The sequence below is a fragment of the Cyanistes caeruleus genome, chromosome 12 (genome assembly GCF_971803275.1).
Source record: "Cyanistes caeruleus chromosome 12, bCyaCae1.hap1.1, whole genome shotgun sequence".
NCBI lineage: Eukaryota > Metazoa > Chordata > Aves > Passeriformes > Paridae > Cyanistes > Cyanistes caeruleus.
The window spans coordinates 19,696,501-19,712,425 of record NC_141712.1 but is presented as its reverse complement, the minus strand read 5'-3'; the positions used below and the strand labels follow the sequence as shown (position 1 = coordinate 19,712,425).

The 15,925-nt window shown below is 55.5% G+C and overlaps 1 long non-coding RNA gene across 1 annotated transcript; it reads right to left on the bottom strand.

The window, feature by feature from the left end:
* Positions 1-4,695: 4,695 nt before the first annotated feature.
* On the bottom strand, positions 4,696-9,905 carry LOC111934419 (uncharacterized). The gene is made up of 2 exons (XR_002867203.2): positions 9,594-9,905; positions 4,696-7,799 (listed from the first exon to the last, which is right to left on the bottom strand). It is a non-coding gene; the product is annotated as an uncharacterized LOC111934419 (long non-coding RNA).
* Between the last annotated feature and the right edge of the window lie 6,020 nt (positions 9,906-15,925).

Below are 15,925 nucleotides of genomic sequence, written 5' to 3'. Positions count from 1 at the left end.
GGTGGGAGGCAGGGCAGGGTTCTGAGCTCACAAATTGCCTCGGAGCAGAGGTTGGTGCCTCCTGGCCTGGGGATGGGTGCCCAGGGGATGGGAGCGCTGCCCTGTGTCAGCAGTGGGGTGCTCGGTCCTGCCCCCGTCTTTTACAGCAGCCTGTGATCCTGTTGGCTCTCTTGAGCAGGAAGGCAGCCTGTGGATGTGCTGCTCTTCTGGGGCTCGCTGGCAGCGAGTCGGGGTCTCTCTGTTTGTGGTGTCCAGGGTGGGGTGAAGACAAGGGATTGAAAGATCAGGAAAGGGAGTAGTTGAGAAAAATATAGGGCCCCAAGCAGAGAGAGGTGAAATTTGAAGAAATGTAAAAGCTGGTGGTTTTTCATGGGGAGAGTGCCAGGAACAGCCTGGGCTGAGCAGAGGGCACGGAGCAGGGGAAGGGCTGAGCAGTTATGGCACACATCCCCTGGGACACATCTCGTGATCCTTTTCCTGCAGACACAAGCAATGTCCCCATCCCTGTGGGACTTCCCAGGAGCGGCTCCCACACCCCAGGCTCATCCTGCACCCATCCCTGTGGACCGGGCACCTCCAGCCCCTTGGCAGAGAGGATCAGCACGATCCCCCCAGACCCTGCTGTCACACCGAGCTCCGGCAGAGCCAGCGAGCTGCGTGTCCCCACGCCGGCACTGCCACCCCAGGTGGCCTTGTTTTCCTCGGCAAAGGCGGATGGGAGCCACCATCTTCTGAGCAAAGAGCATTTTTAATCTCCTGCTCCCGCTCCGTGCAATTAACTTGATTCCCTCCCCTCGTTTCCTGCAGAGGTTTAATTAAAATGCATTGTTCGCCTCGCCAATTATTTGCTCTGTCCCCCGGATAACCTCTGCGCGGCGGCTGCTTCTTGGGGCTTTTTTTTTCCATTCTTTCTTTCTCTTTTTTTTTTTTTTTTTTTTTTTTTCCCCTTGTTGTTATTGAGGTTTCTCTCCTCTCCCCCCTCGGCAGCTCCAGCAGCGTTTACCTGCCCGGGAGAGCGGGATGAGGGAATTATGGAAGCGCTGCAGCCCTGCGCGCACAGGGGCGAGCGGGGGCCGCCGCATCCCCGCGGAGCCGGGCGGGGGGAGCGCACGGAGCTCCGTGCCCCCGAGCAGCTGAAACAACAAGACCTTGTTGACTCGCTTTGAGTTCCCGGCACTCGGCAGCTGCTGCTCCAGCAGGTGATAATTGAAACCGGGAGCGAACCTGGATGGCGGCAGGGGTTGAGATGTAGTTCAGCCTTCAGCCCCCTCCCTCCTCGCCCTGCTGCCACCGCGATTTGCGCGGGGTGGGGACCCTGGGGCCGGTGGGTGACGGTCCCCAAGGAAAGGGGTGATGAAGCAGGGAACGAGCGTCCGCAGCTCCGCAAGGTCATCCCCGGAGGAGCCGATGGGGAGAAGGGGTGTTCAGCGCTTTCTAAAAATAACCCCGTAGCAGGACCGAAATAACAAGCTGCTCTCGAGCAGTGCTGCGCTTGAAGCCGGGCCAAGGCAGCTGCTGGCGGGCCGGCGGCGGCCCCTCGGGTGTGCCGTGCAGCTGGACCTGGCGGGGGTCCACGGGAGTTCCCCACACCGGCCAGGGGGCGAACATCGGCGCGGCTCGGAGAGATGCTGATGCTCGGCCTGAAAGTGGGGGAGGAAGGGCAGGGTCAGCTCTTGGAAAGGTCCTTTAGGAAGTGGGGTTGATCCCCTCGGAGGAGCTGGGTGTTGGGAGGGGGGACACGGCCATGTGGTTTCCTCCTTTTCCACGGGGTCCAGTTTGGAGAGCAGGACTTGTGTCTGGATCTGTTGGAAAATGCTGGGTGTCTGCAGAGTGTCAGCATCATCTCCTCCTGCAAAGTCTCCTTAATGTGTCCCCAAAGGCTTCCCTGCTCCTGCCTTTTGCAGATCCTGCCCCAGTTCTTGGCTTCCTTGCAGGGACTCTGGAAAATGTCACATTTCTGGTGGTCCCACACACTGGGATTTGCTGGCTCGCTGATATTGAGGTGAAAGTCTGGGCTTGGGGGGGTCATCAGGCTCTGTGCAGCTCCAGGCTGCAAACCAGGGGCTCCCTGCCTGCTCTGGCAGCCTCGGGGGAAGTTTCTGGAGAGCTGGGATGATATTTAGAGAATTTCTCGCTCTCTGCACCCACCTGAGAGGAGGTTGGAGCCAGGTGGGGATGGTCTCTCCTGTCAAGGAACAAGGAGAGGACAAGAGGAGATGCTGGAGCTGGGAAGGCCGGGCTGTGTTTTCTTGTTCCCTGGGATGATTTTGGGAGCCAACACTGCTCTTCCCACAGGTGATGGGGTTTATTGGAATGTACAAGGGCTTGCTGGGGACAGAACTCAGCCATTCGTGGACCTCTGCTCCTTGAAGTTCCAACCCAGCAGCCTGGCTGGATCTCAGAGAGCCATCCCTGAGAGATGCAGGTGGAAATTACTCCTACAGACCATGGGGATGAGCTGCTTTTGGGGCTCCAGGGCGAGCAGACATCCTTCAGGGGGTGCTGCACTCGAGCCCAGCAGTGCCAAGCTCCTCTCTTCTCCCACCCGCCTTTCCAAATCCACTGATGAAACTTGGAGCAGTTTCCAGTCTAATTGCAGCTTCAGAGTGGGAATCCCCAGCCCTGCAGGGAGGATAAATCCCTTTTATCCCTCTGGAAGAAGATACAGCAATAGCCTGGGGAAGGCAGCCCCACTCACACATCCTTTGAGGGAGGGGTCCAAACCTGCCTCACGTTCCTGCTTAAAACCTGGCTCGAGTTCAATGCTGCCACCTCCTAGCCAGACCTGCAGGGTTGATTTTTGGGAGAAAAGGGCCCAGCTCCGTGTCAGAAGCTGTTGGCACTGAGATTGGAACAAGCACGTCCCTGGGCTGACAGTGGTGGCCCTGCTCCATCCAGCCAAGCAGCGGCCGGTCCCTCCCGGGGCAGCGTGTCCTTCCGAGTGCCTCTCATTTTGTTTTTATTTTGATGTTTTTTAGGCTTAAAATCCATACTCCTGGCTGCTCCTGCCCTTATATGCAAGTGCTCTATAATTGAAAACTCTCAGTTGTGCGCTTCTCCCATGCAAAGCAAAGGCTTCAAAGCAGCAGGTGGAAATTGAGCCGATATCTCGGCTGCCAAAGTGAAAATTTGAATGAAAATTTAATTTTTCCTTTACAAAGCAGGGAATTGGGTTCCTGGGGCTCTGGCCAAAAGCCTGATGTAACCTTGACGTGCAGGGGCAGTGAGGGGAGCAAACCCCAGCTCTGTCCTAGGGACACGGGAGATGCAGTGAAGATTTTTCTGGAAATTCTCTTGGCCAGATGGAGTTTCAGCTTCTGTGTAACAATAATGTGATCTCCTGATGGTTTTATGGGTTTTGTGGATTGAGGAGCAGGGACTGAACATCTCCTGGGTTTTGAGCATCATCTGTGAGGCTCAGTCCTTTCCCACAAAAACACTCAGAGCCTGTTGCTGGTGTTGAGTGGTGCCCCCCAGACTCCAGATGTGCTTTCTCCAGGTGCTTTTCTGCAACATCAAGCTGTCCTCGATCCTCTTTGGCACCCTGCTTTTCCTGCCCACCCACCCTGAGGCCAGGACCCCGTGCTTTCTGCCACTGCCACCTGCAGAAGGCAGCGATGACACTGACATTGTGCAGGGGGTAAAACATCACCACGAGTATCTCCTCCTGGGCTGGGGGTACCCAAAGGCTCCTGGGGGTTGCCAGCGGCTGGATCCACTGCGGAGGGTGCAGGGCAGGAGCTTCCCGTCCCCAAGCCCACATTTGGGGAGCAGGGAGGGAGGGAAGAGAGGAGAGGGAATGTGGCTGTGGAGTCACTGCCTGAGCTGGAGATGTGCCACTGCTCTGTGGGAGAGGAGTGTTCCCCCCGAGGGGCTGGGGGGCTTTTGGGGGTGCGTGTGGCCCCTTAGGAGCGTTCTCTTGCATCCCACGTGGATTTGATTTCCCAGCCCGCGGATTCCTTTGGGCTGAGGAAAGCCGGCGGAGCCGCCTGTGCGAAGGAGCCGCAGCGGGCGGGTCCCTCCCGGCTCTTATTTGGTGTTTGTTTTTAATTGAAAGACAAAAGGCCGCGTGCTAGAGGCAGCTTGCCTTTCCCTTTGTCCTACGTCTTCACGGGATGAGGAGAGGGATACGAAGGGAACGCGGCAATCCCGATTTTACCCATCCCTGGGGCCAGCGTTCCCTGTTCCAATGAGACCCCCAGACCCCACCGAGCAGCAGCTGCCTCTTTCCTGGGAGTGAAGGGGGAGCAGCTGCGGGGTGATGCCACAGGCAGGTGTATCCATCTCTCCTGCTCTCCTGAGCTTTAGTCCTTTCCTCTTCTTTTTTTTTCCTTTTTAATCCCTGGAAACAAAGCCAGGGGGCAGCTGCGCCAGGCAGCGCATCCCGCTGCAGGCAGGAGCGGGGCTCTGCTCACGTGCGGGATCTCGGCTGTGCAGGTGATTCCCAAAAATCCCTTTGCCAAAGAGAACCCTCCGGCTGCCCGGGGGTTTCCGGGCAGCTCAGGGTGTTGGCCGGAGCACGGATGTTTTGGGAGAGCAGGAGAGGAGCCCACCTTGCGGCGCCCGGGGCTGCCTGGCAAAGGGGTGGCTATTTCTGGGCTGCAGAAGGAAAATTGTCCAACTGCTGAAATTGGCAGTGAACCCCAGGACTATAATAAACAACTTCCCGGCCAAGGTCCCTGGCTATTTTCTCTCTGTTTTGGCTTGGAGAGGAAGATTTATTTTGTTTGCTGCTTGGAATTTTTTTCCCTTGTCTTTTTTTTCCCTCTTCCTTTGGAGGTATTTAAAGCCAACAACCCCCCCGAGGCCAGGCTGGGGTTGCTGCTTTCCTGGATGTCTCTGGGTCTGTGGAGGTGTCAGTGCCACCGGCTCCCATGGTGGCACTCCAAGCAGAGCCTTTTGGGATGTGCTCAAAGCCCATCCTTTACAGACCTGCAGGGCATTGGTAGCCTCCAGATGAGCATTAATAATAAAAAAATGAAATAATAAAAACCAAAGAAACAAGCAGGAAAAAATTCCACTGGCTTCCAGGAAGGGTTTTCCTGGCTGTGGGACTGACCAGTCAAGCAGGAAGATGAATTCTCTGTGCAACCTTTTCCATCCTCATTATCCTTGGGGAAGCGTGGGCTGCCAAAGCGAGGTTTGGGAGCTCCCACATTGCTGTGCTGTCCCAGGGCGCCCCTTTCCCCATCCTGCAGAGAGCTCCCAGGTGCCACAACTCATTCCAGTGGGATACAAAGGGCATCATGCTGGATAAATCATGCATAAATGATGGGGATATGCAGCATCTCTGCATGGTGGCAGCTTCAGCGGTGCTGCAGCTTCCCAATCCCTGTGCCTGCAGCAGGCTGGAGCCCTGCAGGTGGGATATTAGGAGTTGAGATCCGTGTTTTGGGACAGCCCTTGCTTGGCACAAGTGATGGAGCAGCAAGGTGAGAGATCACCAGCACCCAAACCCTCTGGGAACAGGGGAAGCTCTTGGCACAGGGCTTTCCTTGCAGGTGGAGTGGGAGGATGCAGTTGGAAGTTTCTTTTGGAGGGGGTTTGGTAGAGGCTGCTCCCCTGTTTATTGATGCAAACTCTCTTGGAATGACATTTTTCCCCTCAGTTTTCCTGAGGCAGGACTCACTTTGCTCTCCAGCCAGGAACAGGGTGAGTCCAGGTGTTTTCCCTGATATGGAGTACTCAAGGTGTTGCCAAGAATGTGAGGATTTGGGCAGAGTGCGATGCTTCAGCTAGCTGTGGTCCCACAAAGCCACCAGCCGTGGCAAAGGGACCCCCAAGAGGGATCCTTCAGGATTTTGCATGGAATTTCTTCCTTTTCCCACAGAGTCAAGCTGGCTGGTTGTTGTCAAGCTGAGTGTAGGCATATCCAAGATCTCTTCCTGAGGGAGGAGCAGTGTTTGGCCACCAATTCCGTTACTCTGTGATGTCTGGGCTGGTGCATCCTGGATGTTCTGGGGGTCATTCCCCACTGGAGAGGAAGGGCAGGGCAGGAGGGGCTGGAAGCACTCCCATAGGAACAGCACCTCCCTGCAGACAGCCCCCTGGAATACGAGGTGATATCCACAGTGTGATCCATTGGCATGACCCACATCTGGCTGGGATTTCTGGGATGCTGGGAGATACAGAATGGGGCCAGGATGAAGCTGTGCAGAGCACACAGAATGAGGGGGCCAGGTCTCAGCAGAACCATGAGAAAGGATTTTCCCAATGAAAACAAGGTGCTGCTGTATCCTGAGCCCACATCCCTGGTTCCATGTAACCTGGGGAGGCTTTGCAGCTCTCCTGGGTGAGCTGCAGCCCCGGGGAGCTGACGCTGACACGAGCCAGATTTCGGAGCCGGGCACAGGAGGCTGGCGAGGCCTCGCCTTGGCAGAGCAGCCAGGGGAACAGCTTGTGACAGCCTCTCTCCCTCTCCGAGTGCCTGCTGGGGTGCGTTCCCTAACCTTTCCTGCCTCCGTTCCACTCCTGTGTTTCTCTCTCTCTCCTCTTTTTTTTTTTTTCCCTTCCCTTTCCCCTAACTGTAAATGCGCCATAAAAATGGATCAAATTGCTTAAATCACTGTCATTAAATCAGTGTGAGTCCCCCCTCCGCCCCTGTGCTCGAAGCCTGGCAGAGAACATTTGTTCCAAAGGCTGAACAGCCGTCTTATTGCTCTGAAAGCATATTTGCTGCTTGATGGAAGGAGGAGAGGAGGAGAAAAACAGCCTGCAAGGGAAGGAGGGGGGGTGAAACCACCGGGGGCTGGTTTTCCTTGGACACAGAGAGGGGAGTGGGGGCTGAATCCTGCGGGCTGGGTCCATGGGAGGTGATGGGGTGACAGGGATGAGGGCACCAAGGACACTCCTGGGTGATGATGAAGTTGGGGTTTCATGGTACAGGAGATGCTGGAGAGGGGTGGTGGGGATCCAGCAGACCACACAGCCCCATCCTCTGGAATGCTCTCCATTGGAGCCCAGCAGTGATGCTGTGGAACAGCTCAGCCTGGTGCAGCACAGGAGAGCAAAGAATTCCCAGTAAACAAGGCAGGCTGAGCTGGTGAACCTTCCCGAGGCCCTGGGTTGATTAAGCCCTGCCAGTCCCAGCTTAAAGAGTGGCTTTAGACCCGCTGGTGTTTGCACATCCAAATGAAAAGCTTTTGCAAGCCATGGGCTCCGGAGGCTCAGGGGAGCTGGGGAAAAGTGATTGCTCTGGAAATTCAGAACGTTTTGGGAGCCTGGGTTTTGTCATGGCAGAGCAGGGCAGTGATGGAAGCAGAGACAAGGCTGACTCCAGGAGATGCGGTGTGTTCCCACACCGGCACCGGGCCACGCGGGGGAATGCAGGAATGCTTCTACCCAGGTGGTCTGGAAAATCCCTACAGAGAGCAACGGGAATGCCGAGGAGAGCCGGGAGCTGGAGGCGGATCAAAAGGCTGGGGAAGGGGCTGCCACAGGTGGCAGGTGCTGGCAGGGAGAGCACATTGCAGAGGCACCGCTGTGCCGAACCCTCCTGGTTTTCCAGAGCTCCAGGCTTTTACAAAGCTGTTGTTACACTCAGCAGCGGCTTTCTGGTGCTTTGTCCCCAGGAAGGCTCTTCAGAGGATGCTGATTCTCTGCCCATCCATCATCCTCCACCCTGCTGAGCTGGGACACTGCCTCCTGCCCTGGAGCTGTCTTCTGGGCTCTGCCTGAGCACTGAGGACAGAACCGAAGTTGTCTCCAGGTCAAAGTGTGACCCCGGGGGTGCTGTGCTGTCCATGGACCACGGAGGGCTGGTTGTAGCCTCCTGCTGCACTGATCCCAGCTCCAAAGCCCTGAGGAAAACAGGAAGATGAAATGTGTGGGTGCAGACCCCTGTGTGTGGGGCAGAGCTGGGGGACACAGCCCTGCTCCTGCCTCTGCCCTGGGTGCAGGAGCTGAAACACAAAATTCACAACAGCTCCGAAGGCTGGAGAGCTGCCCAGATTTCCACAGACCCAGATTAAAAACCAGCTCAGAAAGGCTGCCTGGAGGCTGGGGCAAGGCTCAGCCTTCCCGAGGCTCGGCGTGCTCTGGATGCCTCCGGGCGCTGCTCTGGGGAGCCAGGGTGGCCCTGCCCGGCCCTTTGCACGCCCTGTTCCAGCTGCTCCAGGCCAACATGGACTCCCATGCCCTTGAAGACCCCATAGGTGGTGAGCAGAGACCCCCTACCACAAGATGGGATCTGACTGGAGCATTTCCAGGGTCCCCCTGGGAGACGGAGAGGGCAACACAGCCGTTCCCTCTTCATGGGTTTTGCAGATTAATTATTCCCAGGGTAAGGAGCGGCTTCATGGCTCTCCCCCTCCACCCCCCCCTTCCCATGGGAAACTGCAGGGACAGCTTCTCCTTGTCCCTCAGGGGTGATACATGTCAGGCTTAATCCCTGAGCATCCTGCTGCTTGCTGGGGACACTCAGAGCTGATCCTTGGCCCTGGTCCGAATCAGGAATAACTCCCTTAAAGACAGCAGCAGTGAGTTAGCATCTCCCAACGCTGTGACACAGGAATGCTCCATGGAGAAAAGCAGGATTGATAGGAATTATCAGGTTTTGTTTAACCATATTGAACTTCAGGGTGAGGGGCAACTCCTCCGTTCCCAGCTTTTGGTCTTTACTTTAGTTTCTGAGTGCCTGAGGGCAGCAAATCTGTCTTGACAGAAGTGCTAATGGAGAAAAAATTGGATATTAATTCAGGGGAAGAGTTTCTAGAAAGGGATTCATCTCTGTAAGCACCACTGAACTACATGAGCTGCTCAGCTCAAAGCAGGAGAAATGATTTTTTCTGGCTGCATCCCAGTCCACAGGGATGCTGAGGGACAAAGCTCATTTTGGGCTCATTTGGACCAGGTACAGACCTGGGGGTCTCCCAATTGGTGCTGGCAGAGCATCCAGAACCTCTAGGTTCCACATGCCAAGAGGCAGTACAGAGGAGAGGAGGTGACTTCCCTTCTTTCCACCCCAAAAACCCTCTGAGAAGCAGAGATGTGTCATCATCTCAGGCATGGTCCAACCCTCATCTTGATTTCCCTCAGCCAGGCATCCCAGGAACAGGAATTTCTGCCCAGGGATGGTGAGGGGAGGAGGGAGCAGAACCCTCCTGGCAAAGGCATTGGCTGCCACAGACCCCTCGCAGCTCCCTTCACTGGAGGTGTGTGTTCATTGCTTCCTGCTGGGAAGGGCCACCACTGGGATCTGTTTGCTCAGGACCTTGTTAGGTGCTTGTGCTCTCAGCCACTCTCTGCCTGCAATCCTTCAGCAGGGATAAATCCTGGCAAACCTGTCCTGGCACAGGGCTCCAGTGCTGGCACCAGATCTACCTTGCTTTGGGGGCTGGTCACCTTCTGAGGTGAGAGCCATCAAGGACCTCCCTGCACTGGCCAAAATCTCCATGAGCTCCCTCCAGCTGCTCCTGGGAGTGACTGGAATTGCCAACAATGGTCTGAAAAATTGAGCCATTTCCATTTTTTCATGGAGCGGTTGTTGCACTGTGACCTTATTAATACTCGACCTCGCTAGAAAGGACCCTCAAGTGCCTCAGGGGAGAACCAGGACCCTGAGCTCTTTTCCCCTTCAGGGGAACCTCTCCCACCTGTGTTCAGGAGCCCGGCTGCCACTGCCCAGTCCCGCTGTTCCTCTGCAGGTTTTTTGCTACACTGCCTGCCGAGACACCCAGCAGCTCCTGTTAGAGCTGTGGAGCTTCTGGTACATCTCATTTACTCCTGCGGGATCTGATCTGCGCCTTCCCAGCCAACGCTGCCAGGTTCCCGCTGCAGCTCCTTTCTCTGCCCGCCATCCCGCGTGAGGGAGAAACGAGGCCGCGCCCGCGCCACAGCGCCCCCTGCTGGCTCGGAGGACTCAGCCGCGCCCGCACCACAGCGCCCCCTGCCGGCTCGGAGGACTCAGCCGCGCCCGGCCGGGAGCCAGCAGCGCTCCCTGCGGCTGTGAGCGGAACTGCACCCAAGGGGAGGAGCTGCGGCCGGGAGGAGGCTGCGGTTGGGTTTCTGCTCTTTTTGTTGATTGTTTGCCTTGTTATCCAACCGTTACTCCTTTTTTTCCCCTTATCTTCGCCTGAAAGCATGTTAATTTCAAAGTTGTTGTGGATGCTAACTCTGAAACAGAGAGCACGGTGTCAGTGGAAATTGCAGGCCGCGTAGCATTCTCAGTCTTGCCTGGGAAAGTGGCCTGAGAAATCATGGGGAGGAATTAAAACAATCCTCAGAGACAGAAAACAGCCTTGCAGGTGCTGTTTGTCTGTTCCTTGTTTTCTTGCAAGAGAAAGTCGAAGGGTGGTGAACCCCACTGACCAATGATGGTGATGTGTTAGTTTACTAATCAATAAGAGTTTATTTTCTGTACTTTTCATGTATCAGTCTATAAAAAAGACCTGAGGTAATAAAACGAGAGAAATTCTCCTGATCTGCTCCCAAGAGAGTCTGTGTCGTTCTTCTTGCCGTTCCCAATAGAGTGACAAGTTGTAATACATCGGAGGGAAGGGGGTCATATTTTTTTTCCCTTCCCAGGGAGGTTCCTGCCTTCCTTGGCAGACACCTGTCTTTCAAACCAAGACGCTTTCCCATGCTGCCAGATGGACCCCAAGGCCATGAATCCAGCAGAACACACCTGGACAAGGCTGGCAGGAGCCACGCTCACTCCTCCAGCCTCTCCGTGGTTCCTGCCCTTCCCAGTGCTGGTGGTGCTGGTGGGCTCTAGGTTGATCATGGCAGGACCTTGAGTTTCTCTGTTCCAGTGAACTTCTGTTCCCCACTCCTCTTTTGGCCAAAACCAAAGCATTTCCAAGCTGCTCTAGTGCTCCTAAGCCATGTGGGGTCACATCAATTCACCTGGATGAGCTGGGGACCAGTGGGAGAAGGGAACTGGGACCAGTAAGGAAAAGATGGGAAGAGCTGACATGACAGCGAAGAGTGAGGGAAAGCTGTGGGGGCTGAGGGCACATCTGGGGATGCTTTTCTCCAGAGACAAGGGATGTTTTGGAAGATGCTGGGTGGATTGGAATGCACGGCTTGAATCCATGGACTCAGGGAACACCAACACAGCCAGAGCCAGCAGAGCTACCTGGGAGGTGAGAGAGTGGTGGGAATGAAAGGGACATCTCTGCTGGGAGCAACACCTGGGGCAGGAAGGAGGATGCAGCCTGGCTGTCGCTGCCTGGGAACCTTTGGGACACTGGAGCTTTTTCCTGACGAGGCCCCACAAATCCCACGGTGGGATCTTGGCTCCGATTGCACAGAATAACGTATGGATCCAATAGAGCACAACCCCTGCTTGTCAGAGCAGCCACCGAGCTCCAGCAGATGCGAAGTTTCGAGGAAATTGTGGTTTCTCCATGTGTCTCTGAATGCTGGATCCAAACAGGGTCCTTCTCCTCCACCTCCTGCTCTCGCTGGGAGGTAGCAGGACAGCAGGATGCTTCTCTCCCTGCTTTCCTCCCTTAGAAGGGGTGCGGGAGGGGCTGTGATTCTCTGCACATGGCTTTCCTTGGGGAGCTGTGCTGATGGAAGAAGAAACCCTTGTGTATTTGGAGAGCAAAGCCAGCTCCAGCATCCCCACACAGGTAACTGCCCAGGCATCATTGCTGGGCTCATTTTCAATTAAAAACTGATTTGCTACAGCCCTTTGCTGACCTTCAGCCTGGCAGGCTGCTGCTCTGCAGGGGAAATCAGCCCCGTTCCCCACCTCCCTCCCTCCCTCCCTCCCTGCTCTTCTTTCCTTCCCCCATGCCAGAGATAACTCCCTGTCTTGCTCTGTCATCATGTCTTTATCTTAACCCTACAGATTTTTCCCTTCCCCAGAGTGCTGGATGATTTCTTAATGCTTATTGACAGGGGTTTGTGAGCACGACACAGGACCTGGGAGTAAGAACCTGGGGGAGCTCCATGCTCCTGGTGGCAGGAGCAGCCGCGGACAGCCAACACCCTCAGCTCGCCTGACGGACCCACGGCTGTGCCCACACCCAGCGCCTGCAGCTGATGCTGTTGCATAAGCAGGATCCCAAGGGATTCTCCTTCCCCAGAGTCCTGAGACACTTCCCATCTCCAATTTGTGCCAGCACTGCTGCTGCATAACCAGGGTCCCACGAGATTCCCCTTTCCTGGGGCTCTTGAGGCATCTTCCCACTGCTCATGGAACATCCCTCCTCCCCGTGTGCCTTGGAGCTTCCAAGGCTGTGGCGTGGGCAGGAATTGCCGGGCAGGCTCTGGCTCAGCAGCTCCGGTGCCAAGCCTGGGGACCCGCAGGCAGGGCAGCTTTGGCCGGGCCCTCTGCCAGTGCTGGGACTGCAACGACAGCTTTGGATTTAGCAATCTGCAGACTTTGCCTTCTGGATGCCAGCTCCCAGTACCTCCTATGGATTTGCTTATGAGAGGGAAAATTATGGAGCTTTGGAGTGAGGGGAGGGAGGAGGGAATTACCTGTTGGGATGGGCACTTTGTGCTTGTGGATGGGGCTGGGAGGCAGCGTAGGTTGCAATCCCCTGGAGATGGAGACTGGATCTCTACCCTGGAGATTTGATTTATTTCCTGGAGATTTGATTTATTTCCTGCATGGAAGGCTCGGCTGAGTGTCTCTGCAGGCTCAGCTAGCAGCAGTGTCTGTAAGGAAAAGCCTCAAGTGAGAGATAACAGGGCAGCAGAAAGGCTCTTTGCGAGCCGGGGGATGGAACAGCCACACACGGCTTTGCCGAGGCTGAGCACGGCCACACTCAGCACACATGTGGCAGCAAGGCACAGCGGTGTCCCGGCCAGCCCGGCTGGGGCCCCTGGGGTGGGGGCCGGGCTGTCCCCGCTCTCCCTGTCCCTGGACCAGCAGAGGGCAACAGTGACCTTTGCAACCGCCTTGTCCCCAAAAAATCACCCTCCCCGCACCTGGGAGGCTCGGCTGGGGCATCCCGGCTGCGGACACGGGGGGCACCGGGTGGTCCCGAGGTTCTTTCCTGGGAACACGGCCCGTTCTGCTGTGAGAAGTGGTGGCACCTGGAGGGGTGACCCCATCGATGGAGTGACAGTTCCCAGCCTGGAGCCCATCCTTGGGAAGGAATAGTCACTCCAAAGTGGGAATGATGGTCTCAGTGATGGCTCCGAGGTGGGTCGCATCACCCCATCCACCTCACCCCATCAAGGTGGGATTCGTCATCCCATTAATGAGCTCCAGTGTGGGTTATAAACCAGGAGAGCTGCTCTGTGCCCAAATTTTGTGCCTGAGCAAGGCCTGGAACTGTCTCCAAGGATGATGGGGTTACCAGCAGCACAGCTGCTGTGTTTCCTAGCCTGTGAATCCTCCCCGTGGACACAATTTCAGGTAACAACCACTTCTAACACTGCTGAAAAATGTTTGGATGCTGCCTTGAAGGCCGAGTAGCAACCCCGATGCTTTGAGAGGGAATGACTCATGGGAAATGTGCTGGGACAGCCTGTGGGATGTGGATCGGCAGGAACAGCCCCTGCAGGGGTGCTGGAGAGGGGCTGGGATGCGGGAGGTGGGCACAGCCAGAGCCGGCTCAGCTGTAGTTTGGAGACTGCAGCAGGATGAGCGCTGAGGGACCTCAAAGCCAGACAAGATGTGAACCATCACCCCCAATCCTCAGCGGCCAGCCCTTCTGCAATTAGCCTCCTGAACCAGCCAGCGGGCTGAAGCCGCAATTTTCCTTCTGGAATAGCTGGCTCCCTCGACCTGCTCCAAGGTCACACCCAGAGCGGTCCTTAGAGCCGCATCGAGCTCCCATTAACAGCCCGGGCTGCCGGGAGGGGCAGCCTCAGCCCCGCCAGCCCGAGGGGTGCGCGGGGGGCTCTTCGATCTTCCCGCAGACGTGGGAGTCGATCCATTTGCTGAAATGAATGGGAAATGCTTGAAAGGCTAAACCTCAAATGAGGTATTGACTATCTGCCGAGCCTGCCAGCGCTACCTGCGGCCAGCTGAGCCCTGCTCCCATCGCTGCGGGGCTCCGCTGGACCCCCCCGGCTGTGCCAAAGGGCTGCTGGCATCCCGGCCCAGGGATGCTGCAGCAGGGATCGCCTTGGGATCAGGTTTTCCTGTGCCCACTCGCCGGGGAGCCAGAGCCTTCCGTGGGGCTGAGCTCCAAGGCGAGACAGTAGGGCTGAAATCCTGCCGTCACGCTTGGGTTAATATTAAACCATTAAATGTTCTCAGCTCTTAATAGAGGGGCTGGTTGGAGTCTTAACCCTGTGCTTGCTGGCAGCTGCTGAGTGTCTGCCTCTCCTCTGCCAGGGATGGCAGTCCTGGCCTTGCTTTGCACGTTCTCCCCACCGAGATGTTCACTCTAAAGGCATTTTATTTTATTTTATTTTATTTTATTTTATTTTATTTTATTTTATTTTATTTTATTTTATTTTATTTTATTTTATTTTATTTTATTTTATTTTATTTTATTTTATTTTATTTTATTTTATTTTATTTTATTTTATTTTATTTTATTTTATCTTATTTTATCTTATTTTATCTTATTTTATTTTATTCTATTCTATTCTATTTTATTTTATCTTATTCCCCCCCTTACCCTCTCCAGATATTCTCCTGCCTCCTTCCCCAGTCCCAAATCCAAGGCCACCCCACCAAATATGTTTTCAAAAGTCTATTCATTCGAAATCCCGTGGTACTCTGCAAAAATGGTGTTTGAACAAACTCGAAATCATACTTTAAAGAAAACACAGCTGTTTAATTACAGCCTGCATGCAAAGCAGCCTCCATCATGTGAGTGGAGGAGCTGGGTGCTGACTGTGTGTTTGGCCTCTGATCCCCTTTAATCTCTGCAGTCAAAGGATTCTGGTTTGATTTCCTTTTATTTCCCCACCCGCCTTGGAATCTGCAACCAATTTGTTGTTGTTGTTTTTTGGGAAATAAACCCCAGGGAAAAGGTCTGGATCCGGCACAGCCGGGCTCGCACCGGCTCTTGCCGTGCCGCCTCCTGGTTACCCCAGCGCCAAGAAAAAAATCTGTTTTCCCTTTGCCCATCCTGCTCTGCTTTTTTTGGCCTGTCTCTCTCCCGCCCCGAAGGAGCCGATGACTTTCGCATCTGCTGCTGCATCTGTTTTCCCCATCAGGTCCGAGAGCGCCGATCGCTTCAGCTGGGAATGGGAACCCACTGCTGAGCCAGGGCTGGGGGGAAACCTTCCTGCAACAGTCCCTCGCTCCGGGAGGAATCGAGTGTGAAAAATAGGGGGGGATGTGGATGGTGGGGTGTTCCACTGGGGTTTGGAGACCTTCAGAGGTGATAAATGCAACCTCGAGTTTTAGGCAGTGAGAAGACAGGGATGTCAGTTGCACAGCCTCCTTCCACATCTTATTTTTGGGGTTTTTTGGGGGATGGTGAGGCTAGCAGGCTGCTTGGCTGGTGAGGACACACAGATGTTGCTGCAGGCTGCAGCCCCAGGTTCATCCTGGTACAAATCCAGCGCTTCCAGGCTCTGCCTGAGGGGGATCCAGCAGCAGCGAGCAACAAGGCAAATAACCCCTGGCCCTGGATTAAAGCACAGAGCTCCAGGCCAGCCCTGGTTTGCATCAGCGAGGGGTGGCCGGGGGCTGTCCCCGAGCTGCAGTGGCAGGGGATGGTGCCCCAGGGGATTGCTGGCTGCGAACCAGGACCACCAGGGCAGCAGGATGAGTTCCCTCAGCCCCGGCAGTCAGTCGTTCATCCAAACAAGATGTGGGCAAGGTGGGAGGGTGGATGTCCTCATGGTGTCTGGGGTCACCAGCTGCTGAGGACAGTGAGTTACATCTCCTTGGGCTGCTTTGTTTCCCCGAGGTGACCCTGGGATAACTTTGGCCAGGCTTCAAGCAATCCCGACCTTTCCCTGTGCCTCTCCTTGCCCTGCTGAGCTTTATCCCGTGCTTCCAGCCCGCTCAGCCCCTGCCTGGACCCTGCACCCTCCAAGGGCTTCAAGCTGTGCT